This window comes from Pristis pectinata, chromosome 10 (genome assembly GCF_009764475.1).
Source record: "Pristis pectinata isolate sPriPec2 chromosome 10, sPriPec2.1.pri, whole genome shotgun sequence".
NCBI classification, from domain to species: Eukaryota; Metazoa; Chordata; class Chondrichthyes; order Rhinopristiformes; family Pristidae; genus Pristis; species Pristis pectinata.
In genome coordinates, this window is record NC_067414.1 from 92,720,075 (window position 1) to 92,739,225 (window position 19,151).

The 19,151-nt window shown below is 46.6% G+C and overlaps 1 protein-coding gene across 4 annotated transcripts in view; it reads right to left on the reverse strand.

The window, feature by feature from the left end:
- Positions 1 to 19,151, reverse strand: part of daam2 (dishevelled associated activator of morphogenesis 2) — a 327,537-nt gene that overhangs the window by 166,569 nt on the left and 141,817 nt on the right. The gene's annotated exons all lie outside the window — the stretch shown is intronic.

Here is a 19,151-nt window from a genome sequence, read left to right on the forward strand (position 1 = left end):
CTATTTTTATGAATGAAGTATAATTTTTAAATGAGAAAAAAAGACAAGCACGGCATGTCTGATGTGTACACCCACCAAATAGAGTGTGACCAGTGGTTCTGGAGGACAAGCATGTGGGTGCAGTATGACAGGCCAGACTGGCAGCTCACAAGGAAGTCCTGAGGAAAAGACTCATGAGGATGCTGCCTGAACTGGAGTGCTTGAGTTATAAGAGATTGGATAGGCTGGGACTTGTTTTCCTGGGGGAATGACCTCATGGAGGTATATAAAATCATGAGGGGAGTAGATAAGGTCACCATCTTTTTCCCAGGGTAGGGGAATCTAAAACAAGAGGGCATGTGTTTAAGGTGAGAAGGGAAAGATTTAAAGGGGACCTGATGGGCAACTTTTTTCACACAGAGGGTAGTGGGTATATGGAACGAGCTGCCAGAAGAAGTGGTAGAGGCGGGTACAATTACAATGTTTTAAAGACATTTGGACAGTACACGGATGGGAAGCATTTTGAGGGATGTGAGCCAGATGCAGGCAAATGGGACTAGCTCAGGTAGGCAACTTTGTAGGAATGGACGAGTGGGGTCAAAGGGCCTGTTTCTGTGCTGTATAGCTCTATGACTCTAACTCAATGACCCCAATAATTCCACTCACACTCCACTCTTGATCTCCCAATCTACCTCGTCATGGCCCTTGCACTTTATTTGTCTACCTGCACTGCACTTTCTCTGTAGCTGTAACACTAGATTCTGCATTCTGCTTTTTTTCCCCTTTTGTACTACCTCAGTGTATTTATGTATGGAATGATCTGTCTGGATGGCATGCAAAACAAATGCTTCTCACCATATCTCGGTACATGTGACAATAATAAAACCAATAACCCTACATCCCAACCCCAGAGATGCAATTATGCTCTTGATGCATGCATCGAACTGGAGCCTGCTCTCATTTGAGTTTCACCCTTCATAATATTAGTGGTTCCCAATTTTTTTGAAATAAAGCCCCATCTGTTCAAAGGCAGTTGATATATGATCACAGCACAGGTGATTGCCAGTGACTGCTAACAATCCCACAGTCTGGTCATAGAGTCATGAGAGCACGGAAACAGGCCCTTCGGCCCAACTGGTCCATGCTGACTAAGATTTCATCCAAGCTAGTCCCATTTGCCCACATTTGGCCCATAGGCCTCTAAACCTTTCCCATCCATGTACCTGTCCAAGCAGTTCATTCCATATACGCACCACCCTCTGGGTGAAATCTTGCCCCTCAGGTTCCTATTAAATCTCTCCCCTCTCACCTTAAACCTATGTCCTCTAGTTTTTGATTCCCCAACCCTGGGAAAAAGATGCATTCACCCTATTCTATGCCCCTCATGATTTTATACAGCTCTATAAGGTCACCCCTCATTCTCCTAAGCTCCAATGAAAACAGTCCCAACCCTGCTCAACCTCTCTCCATAACTCAGTCCCTCGAGTCCTGGCAACATCCTCATAAATCTCCTCTGCACTCTTTCCAGATTAATAGCATCTTTCCTTTGGCAGGGTGACCAAAACTTAACACAATCCTCCAAATTTGGCTTCACCAACATCTTGCACAACTGTAACATAACATCCCAACGTCTATACTCAATGCCCTGACTGATGAAGGCCAGTGTGCCAAAAGCCTTCTTCACCACCCTGGCTACCTACAACGGTGCAGAGAATATTTTCATTTTAGTTTTACTTTTTAGGTAAAGAATCCAACTAAATTACGTCAATATCATTACAGCTTCATCAACACCCTCTCTACCACACATTGGCATCCCTCGCCCCCTCCCCACAACCACACCCAAGGTGGTCCCAGTTTAGGAATCACTGAGTCAAACCTGAGTGTAACTAGATATGGAATTGGCCCATCTGATCATGCATTATTTTATTTTCCCTGCATTTTTAACAATCAAACAATCAAAATAAAATTTAAAAACATTTTTTGTAAATGCCCTTATCTGCGAGAACGATCTCCCAGATTGCCTGCTGCAATGACCAGGAGATTAATCAGTAATTCCTGGTGACTCCAGGACATCTTTGAAAGCTTGCAGTCTTGCCACATAAGAAGTGCTCCCCAAAATGTAAGAATAACATTTCCCTGGTTTGCTCTTGTCCATGTCAGGAAGATTAATTGTTAATTTCTGAAGGCACCAGCAGAGGTGGACAACTGACTAAAAAGCAGGCCCGCCTCCATAGTCCTTAGTTTGAGATATGGTTATATTGGATTATTTGGGCGACACACCGCAGAAGCAGGCCATTTGGCCTAACTCGTCCATGCCAGCATTTATACTTCCCTCGAGCATCCTCCATGTCTTTCCCCATCTAAATCAGCAGCGTAACAATCTATTCCCATCTCCCGCAAGTGGATCCATACTATCCACTTCAACTATTAGATAAAGTGGCACAGCTGGTGAGAGCTGCTGCCTCACAGCTCCAGAGATCCAGATTCAATCCTGATCTCCGGTGCTATCTGTGTGGAGTTTGCATGTTCTTCCTGTGGATAGTGTGGGTTTCCTATGGGTGGTCTGGTTCCTCCCACAACCCAAAGATGGACAGGCTGATAGGTTGATTTGCCACTGTAGATTGCCCCTAGAGTGTAAGTGAGTAGTAGAATCTGGGACGAGTTGATGGGAATGTAGAGAGAATATAATGGGATTTGTGTAGGATTAGGGTAAATAGGATTATAAAATAAGATTTCTTTATTAGTCACATGTACATCGAAACACACAATGAAATGCATCTTTTGTGTAGAGTGTTCTGGGGAGGCAGCCCGCAAGTGTCGCCACGCTTCCGGCGCCAGCATAGCATGCCCACAACTTCCTAACCCGTACGTCTTTGGAATGTGGGAGGAAACCAGAGCACCCGGAGGAAACCCACGCAGACACGGGGAGAACGTACAAGCTCCTTACAGACGGTGGCCAGAATTGAACCCTGATCGCTAGCGCTGTAATAGCGTTACGCTGACTGCCACACGGACTAGGTGGGCCGAAGGGCCTGTTTCTGATTCCATGATGATGACCCTCCCTTTGAGAGCAAGTTCCACATTCCCACCAAAAGGGGGAAACAGACTTCTTCTGAACTTCCCACTGGATTTCTTGGTGAGTGTCTTATATTGCTGGCCTGGTAATATTTTTCCCCACAGGTGGAAACGTTCTCTCTTCATCCACTCAATTAAAACCTTCAAGATCTCAAACAGATCACTACTTAGACACCTTTTCTCAAGAAAAGGAGGGCCCAACCTGTCCATCCTTCCCCGATATATATACGAACTCACATATCTGGTATCAGAAACTTTCTCCATCTCCTTATTGTAACAAGGTGAACCGTACACAATATTCTAAGTTTGGTCTAACCACGGTTTGATGCAGATTTAACGCCCTCTGTTTTCAATTCTATCTGTTCAGAAATAACCCCTCACTTGTTATTTTATGTCTTTATAAGCTGTGGCTTCACTTTCAGTGACTGGAGTATTTGTTTTCCAAGATCCCTCTGATCCTCCAGCGCATCAAGACTTCCTACCTTCTTGCCAGAAGTGGTGGTGCAATGCCATATTGCTATGATATATTCCCATGCCTGTGGCACAAAGTGGAACACATTCCCAACATGGAACGAGCAGCAACCCACTGGCTTTACCCTTGACTCTGCTCGTGAGTGAACTCCATCGGCTACATTCTCAGCGGAAGGCTAGAAAACGTTTCAGTTGTGTGAAGGGCAAATCAGACGGAGCTGGTTAACACCAAAGTAATGCTGGTGTTAAAATTTGCACCTATGCAGGCTTGAACATCAAAAAAAACTGCAGATTGTTGGAAATCTAAAATAAAAACAGAAGGTGCTTGATGTTATAGAGGTGTATAAAATCATGAAGGGCATAGATAGGGTCAATGCGCAGAGGGTTAGAGAATTCCCCAGTGTTGGGGAATCAAGAACCAGAGGGAATAGGTTTAAGGTGAGAAGGGAAAGATTTAATAAGAACCTGAGGGGCAACTTTATCACCCAAAGGGTGGTCTGTATATGGAATGAGCTGCCAGAGATGGACGGCACAGTAGTGTAGCGGTTAGCGTAATGCTATTACAGCGCCAGCGACCAGGGTTCAGTTCCGGCCGCTGTCTGTAAGGAGTCTGTAGGTTCTCCCCGTGTCTGCATGGGTTTCCTCCGGGTGCTCTGGTTTCCTCCCACATTCCAAAGACATACGGGTTAGGAAGTTGTGGGCGTGCTATGTTGGTGCCGGAAGCGTGGTGACACTTGGGGGCTGCCCCCAGAACACTCTGCACAAAAGATGCATTTCACTGTGTATATCGATGTACATGTGACTAATAAAGATATCTTATCTTGAAGCAGGTATGTTAACAACAGCTAAAAGGTACTTGGACAGGTACATGGATAGGAAAGGTTTAGAGGGATATGGACCAAATGGGACTAGCTTAGATGGGAATCTTGGTTGCCAAGGACCAGTTGGCCTGAGGGACCCATTTCTGTGCTGTACGACTCTGTGCTGGAAATACTCAGCAGGTCAGGCAGCATCTGTGGAGATAGAAACATGTCAGGTTGAAGATCCTTCATCAGAACTCGCTGGCTTTTGTGATGAAGGGCTTTGACCTGAAATGTTAACTCTGCTTCTCCTACCACAGATGTGGCCTTACCTGCTGAGCATTCCCAGCAAGCTTCTGTTTTTAATTACAAATAAAATGATTCCCTGAATGCTGATTTTACCTGCTATATATCCTTAAGGGTGATGCCACAGGGCAGAGGAGAAAAGACTACCATGCCCCTGGGTGATCTGAATAACAAAATGCCTTAAGATCATTGAGTCATGGAGTCATACAGCACAGAAACAGGCCATTCGGCCCACCAAGTCCATGCCAACTATCAAGCACCCATTTACTCTAATCCCATTTTATTAACATACCGAAGCACCTTATCAGCAAGATCACCTGTGGCTCTGTTGGCTGTGCTCTTGCTCCTGAGTCAGTTGAGCAGCAGAGTGGCACAACTCTGTGGACTCGGGTTCGATCTTGACCTCAGGTGCCGTCTGTGTGGAGTCTGCGCCTTCTCCCCATGACCACGTGGGTTTCTTCCCACATCCCAGAGACGTACGGGTTGGTGGGTTAATTGACCGCTGTAAATTGCCCCCGGTGCACGTGACTGGTAGGAGAACCAGAGGGGGAGTTGATGGGTATGTGAGAGAGAGAGAGAGAGAGAGAGAGAGAGAGAAGAGATTGTGGAGAAGTATACAGGGGAATGAAACCGATGGGTTTGCTCTGCAAGCTAGCAAAATATATCAGAAGGCCATGGGTTTTTGTTTCATGCAGGACCCTGAGCTGACCCCTCCCAGTACGGTGCTGACAAGGTTCTGCACCAACACAGGCTCTATGTTTCAGATGAGGTGGGAGAAAATCTCTGCAAAAGGTAACCTTTTGAACATAAATAGGGATCACCCAGTCATTAACTCATTGCTGTTTGTGGGAGCTGGCCTGTTCCTCTAAATTACAACAGTTGCTGCACTTTGAAAATACATCACTGGCTGTAAAATATTTATGGAACAAGGAGAACGATGGAGTATTTTTTTTACTGGTGAAAATTTTTGTTGTTCAGAGAAACCTACATTTCCTTGTAGAGGAATCACTGAAGTTAAGGCAAGCAAGTTGGAAGGCAAACAGAATGGTGTCCTTTATTGCAAGACGATTTGAGTACGATAGTAGGGACATCTTGTTTCACTTATATACAGCCCTGGTGAGATTGCATCTGAAATATTGCGTACAGGTCTGTTTTCCCTTCCCTGCTTGCAATAGAGGGAGTGCAATGAAGGTTCACCAGACCGACTCCCGGCATGGCCGGCTTGTCTAACAATGAAAGGTTTAGTATTCTGAGGCTCCACTCTCTTGTGTTTAGAAGAATGAGAGGTGGTCTTATTGAAATATACAAGATACTTACAGGTAAATGCAGGGATGATGTTTCCCCTGGTTGGGGAATCTAGAACCAGAGGTCTCAGTCTGAGGCCATTTAGATTGAGATGAAAGAACTTTCCTCACTCAGAGACTACCAAAGAGGTTCGAGAGATTTTATTGCTGAGTACACTTCAAGATTGAGATATTTGGACATTAAGGAAAACAAGAATATGATGTTCGTGCAGGAAAGTGGCAGGGAGGTAAGCGATCACCCACAAACTTACTGAATGCTTCTATTTCTTATGGAGACACACGGGAAATGGACAGGGGATGTTCTGGGTCGAGACTCCTCATCTGGACTGAAAGATAGAGGGGAGATGGCCAGTATAACCCGAAGTGTTGACTGTCTATTTCCCTCCACAGATGCTGCCTGATGCACTGAGTTCCTCCAGCTTTTTGTGTGTTGCTCCTATTTCTTATGTTGTGTTCTCACGAAAGGTGTGGAACCCATCTAAATTAATTTGGAGTTAGTTTGATATTGTGTGTCCTGATGAAGGTTCTCGACCCAAAACATCGACTCTTGATTTCCCTCCATAGATGCTGCCTGACCTGCTGAGTTCCTTCAGCATTTTGTGTGTATAACTTTTTTACTTCTACCTTTCTTCCCTTCACCTCTTTATCCTGGTCACCTCCCCTCAGTCTTTCAGTCCAGATGAAGGGTCTTGACCCGAAGTGTCGACTGTCTATTTCCCTCCACAGATGCTGCCTGACCCGCTGAGTTCCTCCAGCTTTTTCTGTGTGGCTTCTATTTCTTATGTTGTGTTCTCATGCAAGGTGTGGACAATTAATTTGGAGTTTGGAGTTAGCTTGATATCGTGTGCCGAGTCAAGGTACAGGAGCATTGTCGGGTGGGTTGTGGGGAGCACTGAGGTAACCACTGGGGACTGCTACAAGGGGAGTCCACCACCCTGGTACTCTGGGTGAACAACAGAAGCAGAAGCTCATTGGAATAAAGTCCTGGTGTTTCCAGTACACCCTGTGGGTAATGAGAGGGGAATCTCATTGAAACCTACTGGATACTGAAAGGTCTGGATAGAGTGGACGTGGAGAGGATGTCTCTGTCAGTAGGAGAGTCTAGGATTTAAGAATAAAGGGAAGTCCCTTTAAAGGTGAGATGAGGAGGAACTTCTTCACCCAGTGGTGACTCTGTGGAATTTGTTGCCACGGAGGGCTGTGGAGGCCAAGTCACTGGGTGTATTTAAGGCAAAGATTGATAGTTTCTTGATTGGTAAGGGGGCTAAGGGTTATGGGGAGAAGGCAGGAGAATGGGGTTGAAGGAAAATCAATTAAGATTGAACGGCGGAGCAGACTCGATGGGCTAAATGGTCTAATTCTACTCCTTATGTCTTATGCAGCAGCACAGAAACAGGCCCTTCAGCCCACCAAGTCCATTCCAATCATCCAGTACTAACCCATTCACCAGCTCTTGGTCCATAGTCTTCAATACCTTGGTGATTCATGTGCTTGTTCAGATACATGTTGCGGTAGTACCTGTCTCTGTCTCCTCAGGTAGCGTGTTCCTGACTGCAACCAGTCTCTGAGTAAAATAATTCTTCCTCAGATCCCTTTTAAACTTCACCTTAAACCTATAGCCTCTGGCTTTGTACTTCTCTGCTATGGGAAAGAGGTTTCTTTCTATCTACCCCATCCAAGCCTCTCATGATGTTGCATTCTTCTACCAGGTGTCTCCTCACCTCCAAGAAAACAAACCCAGCCTATCCAGGAGGAATGTTCCTGATGGCTGGGGAGTCCAGCACTAGAGTCTAAAGATTAGGGATAAGCCATTCAGCAATAAGGAGAAATTTATTTTCTCGAAGGCAGGTGAACCTGTGGAACTCTACCACAGAAAGCGTTTGAAACCGAATCATTAAGTTTACTTATGAAGGGGTCAGATATTGTCCATAGGGCTAGTGGTATCGAGGGGCATAGGGTGAAAGCTGGAACAGAGTACTAAATTTGGATGATCAGACCAGAGGGACCTTGGGGTACAGGTGCATTGTTCCCTAAAGGGGAGACTTAGGTGGGCAGGGTGGTGAAGAAGGCATCTGGCATGCTTGCCTTCATCGATCAGGGCACTGATAAGATATCTTTATTAGTCACATGTACATCGAAACACACGGTGAAATGCATCTTTTGCGTAGAGTGTTCTGGGGGCAGCCCGCAAGTGTCGCCACGCTTCCGGCACCAACATAGCACGCCCACAGCTTCCTAACCCGTATGTCTTTGGAATGTCGGAGGAAACCCACGCAGTCACGGGGAGAACATACAAACTCCCTACAGACAGTGGCGGGAATTGAACCCGGGTCGCTGGTGCTGTAATAGCATTACGCTAACCGCAACACTACCGTGCCTGCCCAGTACAAGAGTTACAGCTGTACAAGATGGTGGTGAGACTGCACTTGGAATACTGTGCACTGTTTTGGTCACCTGGGTATAGGAAGGACGTCGTTAAGCTGGAAAGGTTGCAGAAAAGGTTCATGAGGATGTTACTGGGACTGGAGGGCTTGAGCTACAAGGAAAGACTGGATAGGTTGGGACTTCTTTCCCTGGAGTGTAGGAGGCTGAGGGGATGACCTTACAGAGGTTTATAAAGTCATGAGGGGCATAGATAAGGTGAATGCACACAAGCCTTTTTTCCCCTGGGTAGGGGAGTCTAAAACTAGAGGACATAGCTTTAAGGTGAGAGGGGAAAGGTATAAAAGGCAACTTTTTCACACGGAGGGTGGTGGGTATATGGAACGAGTGGTAGGGGAGGGCGCCATTACAATGTGTAAAAGACATTTAGACACATACATGAGTAGGAAAGGCCAAGAGGGATATGGGCCAAATGCAGGCAAATGGGACTAGCTCAGGTAGGCAACTTGGTCGGCATGCATGAGTTGGGCCGAAGGGCCTCTTCCTGCGCTGTATTATATGACTATGAATGGTGGAGTAGATCTGAAGGATCAATTGGCCTTCTCCTGCTCCTATTTTCTATGTTTCTATCTATATCACACCAACCCATTGCTATACCCACTGCTTTCACTTGACCAGGCAGCAATTTCCTTAAATGCATTTAACGGGACACGGATGTGTTGGCAAGGCAAGCATTTATTGTCCATCCCTGACTGGCCTTGAGCAGGTCACAGCAACCCACCTCTGGAACCCACTACAGGGTGGTATTGGTTCAAAACTGCTAAGTAGTAGAATTTGGCTTGTCCTCTCTGCCACTTAGACAGCACAGCTGGGGCTTTCTATGGTGGGAAATGGACAATCGACGTTTCAGGTCGAGACCCTTCATCAGTCCAGATGCTGCCTGATTTCCATTAACGTTTTGTGTGCTGCTCCAGATTCCAGCATCTGTAGTCTCTTGTGTCTCCATAGATGGGGCCTTGTTCATGTTGAGCCAGACACTGTGGTCTGGTTGGCAAACATTTCAGCCGTGCTATCTAAGTAGCAAACATGTCAGAGGACAATTAAGTCCGCAATGTTACTGTTGCTCTGAATACCAGGGTCATCCACCCTGTTCCTCATCTCAATTACGTTGCACTATCTTTCGAGAACTAGGTGGCGCCCCGGCTTAGCATCTTGTCTGAAGGACAGCGCTGTTGACAATGCAGCATTCCCTCAGTACCGTACTGGAGTATTAGCCAAGATTACGCATTCAGGCTTGGCTTGAGTCCACATCGTTTTGACTCACTGGCGTCCCCGAAGCACAGCTGCCAATCAAGCCAGACGGGGGAATTGCATCAATGCCCCCGATAGGCATTCGTAGCAGAACAGTCATCAACATCCAGCTCCCAGCAGCAGAAGGAGATCAAAACTGATAAAAATAGGACAATCACTTGGGCCTCACGCAATGAGGAAATGAGGACTGAATAGCAAATTATGGCACAGCCAAGAGGCAGTGCGATGGATTACTGCACAGTAATACTACTGTTGGTCCGTTGATGGGCCCACACTGCAACGGAGACTGGCTCAGACTGCAGTGCCTGGCTCAACATGAATAAGGCCCCAATTGTGCTTCCGAAGTAGCAAGGAGAACAGGCCACTTAAAGTCATCAAGCTAACTGCCAAAAGGAGGAAGTTACAGGAGTAGTCTGAAATATTTAACTTTCTACACTTAGCTCCGTCCTAAAACACCAACGTTGCTGAAGCTGTTTGGGTATGGGGGAAGGGGAGGGTTGGGGAGGGGTGGGGGAGGTGGAGAGTGGGGCAGATATGCTGCTTTCTTGCTAAGATTATTAGCTTCTCCATTGGCTTCGGGTAATAGTAACGATAACTGCCATCCAACAAAGGAAGGGCTCGGTTTGTGAAGTAGCTGAGTTGTGTGAGTTAGGGAAGTTAGTTATTCTGTTCCCTTTATTCCTTTTTCGTAAGCCAATTAAGTAGCTTCTTATGTTCCCGACTGCTGGAATCCTGTAAGCCAATCAAGTGGCTTCCCTTTGCTGGAATCAACTCGTTCACGGATTGGGTTTGAACAGGAGACACTACAACTGCAATTCGAATGCGCAAGAACGTAAGAAGCTGCAGAGAGTAGTGGACTCAGCCCAATACATCACGGGTGCATCCCTCCCCACCATCGGTAGTATCTACAGGAGGCGCTGCCTCAAGAAGGCAACATCCATCATCAAAGATCCCCCACCATCCGGGCCGTGCCATCTTCTCGCAGCTACCATCGGGCAGGAGGTACAGAAGCCTGAAGTCCCACACCACCAGGTTCAAGAACAGCTACTTCCCTTCAACCATTCGGTTCTTGGACCAACGAGCACAACCCTGATCGCTCCAGTTTAGCAACACCATGGCCACTTTGATAACTTTGCGCTACAATGCACTTCGTTTTTTTTTGTTCTAATTGTGTTCTTTCTTGTGAAAATTGTGTATAATTTATATGTTTGATTATGTTTTCTTGTGAATGTTGTGTATCTGATGCTACGTGCCTGTGATGCTGCCGCAAGTAAGTTTTGCTTGGTACCTGTGCATACATATACTGGTGCATATGACAATAAACTCGATGTTGACCGACTTTGACGAGCAGCAAAAAGGGCTGGAATGATTTTTTTGGAGACTGGAATGGCGACGTAATCCAAAGAACAAGACACTGCAAACAGAGAAGCTGTAGGGTTAACGTCCTCTGGAAAGGTGTGAATTTTAGGCACAGGCCCTGCTGTATTCAGATTCACATTGTGAGAAAGAAGAGTTGAGGTTCCACAGTGATTCAAGAAGGGAAGGTAGCTGATGGAGTTTGTAATACAGGGCCTCAAAGAAACAGCCAGCAAAATTCCTGGCCACCGTCTTGAGGGAATTATCAGGAATGAGATCAAGGCTCAAAGATTAGAAAGCAGCTTAACACAATCTGAAGTCGGCAGATGTGATCTGCTCATTCTGTGTATTATACTCTTGCTCCATCAAAAATATTCACCGCCATTAGAAAGGGGCAAATGGGAAACTACCAGCTATCTGTGGTTGGTAACTGATGCCAAAGGCTGGGGTTTTATTGAGAGGGTGATGGGAATCATGTTCATCAGGACCAATTGAGAAGAACACAGAACTTAGAACATGGAACACTACAGCACAGTACTGGCCCTTCGGCCCACAATGTTGTGCCGGCATTTTATCCTGCTCTAAGATCTATTTGAGCCTTCCCTCCCACACATGGCCCCCTATTTTTCTATCAGAAAGAAAGTCGAGCTCAGCACACACTGCTTGGGCAGCACAGTGATGCAGCTAATGGAGCCACTGCCTCACAGTACGTAGTTCAATCCTGACCTCGGGTACTACCTATGTGGAGTTTGCCCGTTCTCCTTATGACTACGTTGGTTTCCTCTGGGTGCTCTGGTTACTACAACATCCTAAGGGCATGCAGGTCGGTAGGTTAATTGTCCACTGTAAACCGCCCCTAGTGTGTGGGTGAGTGGTGGAATCTGGTGGTCGTTGATAAGAATGTGGGGAGAATAAAATTGGGATTAATACTGGATGGTGGTTGATGGTCGGCATGGACCTGTGGGCTGAAGGGCCCGTTTCTGTGCTTTTTCTCTCCATGATTCCATAGCTCTATGCAACGGAGAGCAAGACGATAGGAAGGACTGCATACAATGGGGTTTGGCTCTGAGGTGGCTGATGGGGCCAAAGTGGGAACCATAGACTCTTCCACAGATGGGGCAGGAGGTGACTGGTGAGTGGACAGTTTGTGAGGTGCTGCGCTCCTTTCCTTTGGGCCTCTGTGTGCTCCCGATGCATGGGCCTTGAGGTTCTCAGTACCATCCCGAAGGGTCCTTCTCCACCCTGGGTGGTCATCAGCCAGAGATTCCCAGGAGGCACCATCCCTCTTCCCCACCCTTCCTGCATCTTTTCCCTGCTTCCCAGTCCTTGACCTGAAACGTTGAATGTTTCTCTACCCACAGATGCTGCCTGACCTGCTGAGTATTTTCAGCATTTTTTGTTTTTAATGAGATGAGTAAAAAAAGTAGGCCACTCGGCCCCTCAAACCTGCCCCACCATTCAATATGACCATGGATCAGTCCTCATCTCCTCTTCTGTGCCTGTTCCCCATGGCTCTCAATTCCCTGATCGTTCAAAAATGTATTTACCTCCTCTTTAAATACCCCCAATGATCCGGCCTCCACAACCTTCTAGGGCAGAGAATTCCAGCAATCAACCACCGTCTGTAAGAAGTACCCATACAGTTTTAAATGATCATCCTCTAATCTAAGTCCTAATGCAGGGTCTCAACCCAAAACGTCAACCATCTCTTTGCCTCCACAGATGCTGCCTCACCCACTGAGTTCCTCCAGCAGCTTGCTTTTTTGGTCAAGATTCCAGCATCCGCAGTCTCTTGTGTCTCGAATCCATGTCCCCAAATTCATCCTTCTCCCGCTAGTGGAAACGTCGCAACATCTATCCTCTCAACTCCTCCTCAGGATCTTACATGCTTCAATCACATCATCCCTTAATCTTGAAACTCAAAAGAATATAGATCTAATTTCTTTAGCTGCCTGTGATTGGGTTGGACAACCTGAACGTTCCCAGGGATTGGTTGAGTGAATCTCTTTTGGACTGCCAGTGTCAGAGAAGTAGCCCAGTCAGAGGGTAATCTGGCCCAAAGGTTCCCTTCAACGAGAAATCCCCTGGCCATCATCAATATTTCCATTGCCCTGCCCCTGCACCTTCTCTGTAACTGCAACATTATACTCTGCATTAATGTTTGCCTTTTGTACTACCTCAATGTACTTATATATGGAATGATCTGTCTAGATGGAATAAAAACAAAAGCTTTTCATTGTATCTCAGTACTTGTGGCTATAATAAACCAATTACCAACTGCCACACCATATCAGCGACTGGACTCTCCATTAAACGGAAGCCAAAAGGGACAGGACTTTGCCGACACCAGGCCTTGAGAGCAGGCCACAGAGCCTGGATTCTCTGCAAAGTTCTGAGTTCAAGTCCAGCCTCTGTGCAATTCAGAAGGAGTGCTGCATTATCAGTGGGATCACCCTCGAGATAGTCATTAAACCAACGTTTGCACCTTTAAGTGAGTGTGAAACTGGGTATTACTCTGAAGGAAAGCAGGAGTTTTACAAGGTGTTCTGCTCAATATTTATTCCCCACCAGCACCTAATAGCAGATCAAAGTCAAAGTCGAGTCATATGCACAAGTATATGTATGCACAGTTGCAATGAAAAACTTACTTGCAGCAGCATCACAGGTTCGATCCTGACCTCCGGTGCTGTCTGTGCAGAGTTTGCACATTCTCCCTGTGATGACCTGGATTTTCCCCGGGTGTTCCAATTTCCTCCCATATCCCAAAAGCATGCAGGTTGGTAGGTTAATTGACCACTGTAAATTGCCCCTAGTATGTAGGTGAAGGATAGAACCTCGGGGGGGGCAGTTGATGGCCACGTGGAGAGAAGAAAATGAGATTAGCATAGGATAAGAGTAAATGGGTGCTTGGTGCTGATGTGGACTTGGTAAAGGGCCTGTTTATGCGCTGTATAGCCCGATGCGTCTAAAATAGCAATTCTGCAAAATGTAACATCAACTACTTAGCATCACAGCATTATTAGGCTGCCCCTTTGTATAGTGTCCCATTATAAGAACACAAAATGCAGGCAACACTCAGCAGGTCAGGCTTTATCTATGGAAAAGGAATCAAGGAGTATTGTGTACAGTTTTAGTCACCCTGTTATAGGAAAGACGTCATTAAACTGGAAGGTGTGCAGAGAAGGTTTGTTTACGAGGATGCTGCCAGGACTCAAGGGCCTGGGTTACAGGTAGAGGTTGGGCAGGCTAGGACTTTATTCCTTGGACTGTAGGAGACTGTTATAAGACTATTGAATGGTCCCCCAGTACGATAAGATGGACTCTTGACCTCACAAATCTACTTCGTCACGGCCTTGCACCTTATTGTCTGCCTGCACTGCACTTCCTCTGTAACTGTAACATTTTATTCTGCATTCTGTTATTGTTTTCCCTTGTGCTACCTCAATGCACTGATGTGATGAAGTGATCTGTATGGATGGCATGCAAAACAAATTTTTCACTGTACCTCGGTACATGTGACAATAAACTCATTTAACGATTTACTGAGAGGTGACCTTATAGTGGTGTATAAAATCATGAGGGGCATAGATAGGGTGAACGCACATAGTCTTTTTCCCAGTGAAGGGGAACTAAAAACTAGAGGGCATTGGTTTAAGGTGAGAGGTGAACGATTTAAAAAGGGCCTGGGGGGCAACTTCTTCACACAGAGGGTGGTGCGTACATGGAACAAGCTGCCTAGAAAATGGTTGAGGTGGGTACAGTAACAACATTCAAAAGACATTTGGTTAAGTACATGGATGAGAAAGGTTTAGAGGGATATGGGTCAAATGTGGGCAAGTGGGACTAGCTTAGGTGGGCATCTTGGTCAGAATGGACAAGTTGGGCCAAAGGGCCTGTTTTCATGCTGTGTTACTCTATGACTCTAAGAGTTAGCATTTTGAATCCAGGACTCCAACAGAATTGGGAAAGAGAGAAAACAAATTAGTTCTCAGTAGCAGAGGTTTCCAGCATGAGCAGTTCTTTCACTTTTACTTTAAGAACACAGTATTTTTCTTTATTAAGGGCACTGTTTAGTTTATAGCATACGTAATAGTTGGGAATGTGCTCAGTAAGGAGGCAATAAAGAAGCAGCATAATGTCTCCATTTGACCGAGCAGCAATGTAGAACTTTAACCCCTTGTATAGCAGCTAAACTGTCAGGGTTTACATGTAAATGCTACCTGCAAGAGCATGTCCACAAATCCCTGAGGTTAGGAAGGCAGACACAGGCACACGGTGTGTTTTATTGGACAATGCACAGAATGTAAGTGTAAAGAGATCAATTAACAGCGCAGAACACTACTTAGGCCACAGCTAGCGAACTGTATATAGTTCTGGTCACCACACTCCAGGAAGGATGCACCAGAGAGAGTGCAGGGGAGATTTATGAGGATGTTGCCAGTTCTGTTGAGTTAAGAGTTACGAGCAGGCTTGGTTGGATTGTTATCTTTGGAACGGAGAAGAGATTTAAATAGAGGTGTTTAAAATTATGAGAGGCTTGGAAAAGGTGCGGGAATAACCAGGAGACACAGATGTAAATTAATTGGTGGAAGGATTGGAGGGAGGTTGAGACAAAAATAATTTCACTCGACACATGATGGAGGTCTGGAACTCACTGGCGAAGAGGATGGTGGAGGCAGGAAGTGTAAAATTCTCTTGATAAGCATGAAGGGCGAAGGACGGAGAGAGGGGCACTGAGATTAATGACTTTGGCAGGCCAGGATGTGATCGGACGAATGGCCTCTTTCTGTGCCATAAATGTATGGCTCAGAAAGAAGTATTTTCTGCCTCGACACCAAAGCAAAGCTCAGGGGGACTGATCTCGATCCACAAGTGAGCGCTGTTGGCATGCAGCTGGTGAAGGGCGGGATCGTGGGAGCGAGCCAGCAGTGGGGAGACACTGGCAGTCAGGACTGTGTGGTCTTTCTTTAGATGCGGCAAAGTGTGGGCGCCCAGTAATGTGAGACTGTGCCACGGGGTCTAACTCCTACAGCGGGAGAGCTGGAACAGGAGGCTGCTGTTGCTTTGAGCCACATGTGCATACCATGTGTCAGAGGTCGGCTGTAAAAACATCTGAGCTACCTGGTGGGACCTTGTTTTCCTTTAATGAGGGAATATTCCTCGAGCCGATTGCGTCAACTGTTGCCAAAGTTGGACACACACACAGGCACTGGAGGAGTGTGGCAAAGTTGTGATGAAAGATCAGAATGAATGAGACAATTTAACCAGTGCAGAAATTGCTCTGGCGCAGTTTAAACGTCAGCTCCTTTGCGTTCTGTATGTGGGCCACAGAAAGCCAGAGCAGCTTAATGGTGACTCCCAGGCCGACTTCAATTCTGTTGCTGTATGGAGCAATGGGACATGGGCTCTGGACTGGTGCTCTGTGAGCTAGTGGGTCACGGACGCTGCCCCTGGATTCATTAGTTAAAAGTGGTTAGCGAATGCTATTACAGTGCCAGAGACCCGGGTTCAATTCCGGCCACTGCCTGTAAGGAGTTTGTACGTTCTCCCCGTGACTGCGTGGGTTTCCTCCGGGTGCTCCGGTTTCCTCCCACATTCCAAAGACGTACGGGTTAGGAAGTTGTGGGCGTGCTATGTTGGCAACGGAAGCGTGGCGACACTTACGGGCTGCCCCCAGAACACTCTACGCAAAAGATGCATTTCTTTGTGTGTTTCAATGTGCATGTGACTAATAAAGATATCTTAGTATACAAAATATTAAGAGGAATAGATAGACAGCCAGTGCCTCTTTCCCAGGGCACCAATGCTCAATACAAGAGGGCATGGCTTTAAAGTAATGGGTGGGAAGTTCAAGGGAGATATCAGAGGGAGGTTTTTTACCCAGAGAGTGGTAGGTGCATGGAATGAGATGCCTGGGGTAGTGGTGGAGGCAGGCACGTCGGTCAAGTTCAAGAGATTGTTAGATAAGCATATGGAGGAATTTAAAATAGGGGGATATGTGGGACGAAGGGGTTAGATAGTCCTAGGTGTGGTTTAAAGGTTGGCACAACATGGTGGGCCAAAGGGCCTGTATTGTGCTGTATTGTTCTACTGTTCTATGGTTCTATAATGGGACACAGGCTCTGTGAATTAACAGGACATGGGCTCTGGTCCTGGACTGAGTGAAGTAACAAGACATGGGCTTTGGGCTTGGGCTTTGTGAATTATCAGGACATTGGCTCTGGGCTCAGGCTTTGTGAACTAACAGGACTTGTGCTCAGGTCCTGGACTGTGTGAATTAACAGGAAACAGGCTCTGGCCCTGGACTCATGGACCAATGGGACACGAGTTTTCGCCTTGGGGTCATGGATTAGTGGGACATGGGATCTGACCCTGTAATCATGGATCAATGGGACACCAACTCTGGCCCCGGGACTCACAGATCAATAGGACCCGGGCAGAAAAAGGCCTCTTGACTCTCTTATGATTTTATGGACTTGGTTATCCCACTGGAGGAACAGTTTCTCCATCTTACCCAACTAACATCAAAGGAAGACGCAAACCTCGAGTAAAGGCCGCAAACCTGACCTGGAGGCCGATCTGAACCGTGATCGGGACCAGCTAACGATAAATGAAGGCAGTGGACTGGGGAGTCACACATCCTCTGCAGGACCCCTGCTCCTAACCGTGAGTGCCATCACATTGTAAAATAGAAACACATTAAGAAGAGCTGGCTACTTCACCCCTCAAGCCCAGTCTGCCATTCAGTAAGATCATGTCTGTGACCTAACTCCATGCACCTGCCTATCTTGTTCAACAAGAGTCTATCAGTCCCATTTTTAAGATCAACAATTGACGTTGCATCAACTCCACTTGCGGAGAAGAGTGTTCCAAAATCCTGACCGCCTCTTCGTTCAGAACTTCACTTCCCTCGTCCCCGTATCAGGGACACAGTTTCAGGATAAGGGGATCGCCCATTTCATTCGGAGAAAGAGGTGGAAGTTCTTCTCTCAGAGGGTTGTGAATTCACGTGTTCAATGACCTGTGCAGGCAGTGTCACTGAACACACTCGAAACAGATGGATTGAGAGTTGGACCGGTCAGGAGATACGGATTTGGTTCAGGAACAGTGGTGTTGAGGGCAAGATTAGATCAGCCAGCGTCTTAATGAAGGTGGAACTGGCTTGAGGGGCCTGTTGATCTCATCCATCTGTTTCATGTGCTGATGTTCCTTCATCTTAAAATCCCAAGCAGTGGAAATAGTTTCTCTGCACTCGTCCCATCAGTTTTCGAGGCACCTTGAAAGCTTCAATCGCCCCTTAACCTTCAAAATCCCAAGAAATATAACCCTGTTTTGTCTGATCTCTCCTTGCGATTTAACCCTCGAAGCCCAGGTCTTGTTGTGGCAAATCCGTACTGGAATCCTTCCGACGGATCCTCCCCAAGGTACGAATGCGTGGGGTGCAAGGAGTCGGCAGGCAACCCTCAGGTTCGAAGCACCACGCTTCCTGTTGACCAGACGCTTTGCATTCCCGCACGCACATTCCAGGACCGTTCGCAGAACCGTCTATTTGGAAGGCTTGTCATGCAGTGATGCTTATGGCTTGAGGATAAATGAGGCTAGAAAAGCATTAAAAGAAAACCCCAAGCCAAAGAAATCCATGGTCAAAGGAACTTCTGTTTGAGAAAACAAGCAGTCAGAAAATAACGTGCCATCACCTTTTTCCACCTTGGCATGTTGGCGTCCCCCCTTGTAAAGCTGCAGGGACACTCCTCTCACCTACTGGATGCCGATTTAAGAGCCTTTTGTTTCTTGGCAGTTCTGCCCAGTGTAAGAGGCCAAGATAAACCTGTTAGTTATTTTTACAGAGTTGGTCAGGGGTGCCTGGAAAGTAATGATTGAGCAGAAGGCCATAGACTTGCCCTGTGCCTCCTTTGCCTGAGAGGGTCACTGCAAATTGGGCGGTGACAGTGTCATCATCGTAGAGGCATGGGGTGATACGCAACGTGAAAAGGCTCTGATTCTCACTGAGCCCGTGCCAGTGGTGAAGCAGCCATTTAAGACCACAAGACCGTAAGACATAGGAGCAGAATTAGGCCATTCAGCCCATCAAGTCTGCTCTGCCATACAATCATGGCTGATTTTTTTTTCAACTCCATTCTCCTGCCTTCTCCTCGTAACCCCTATC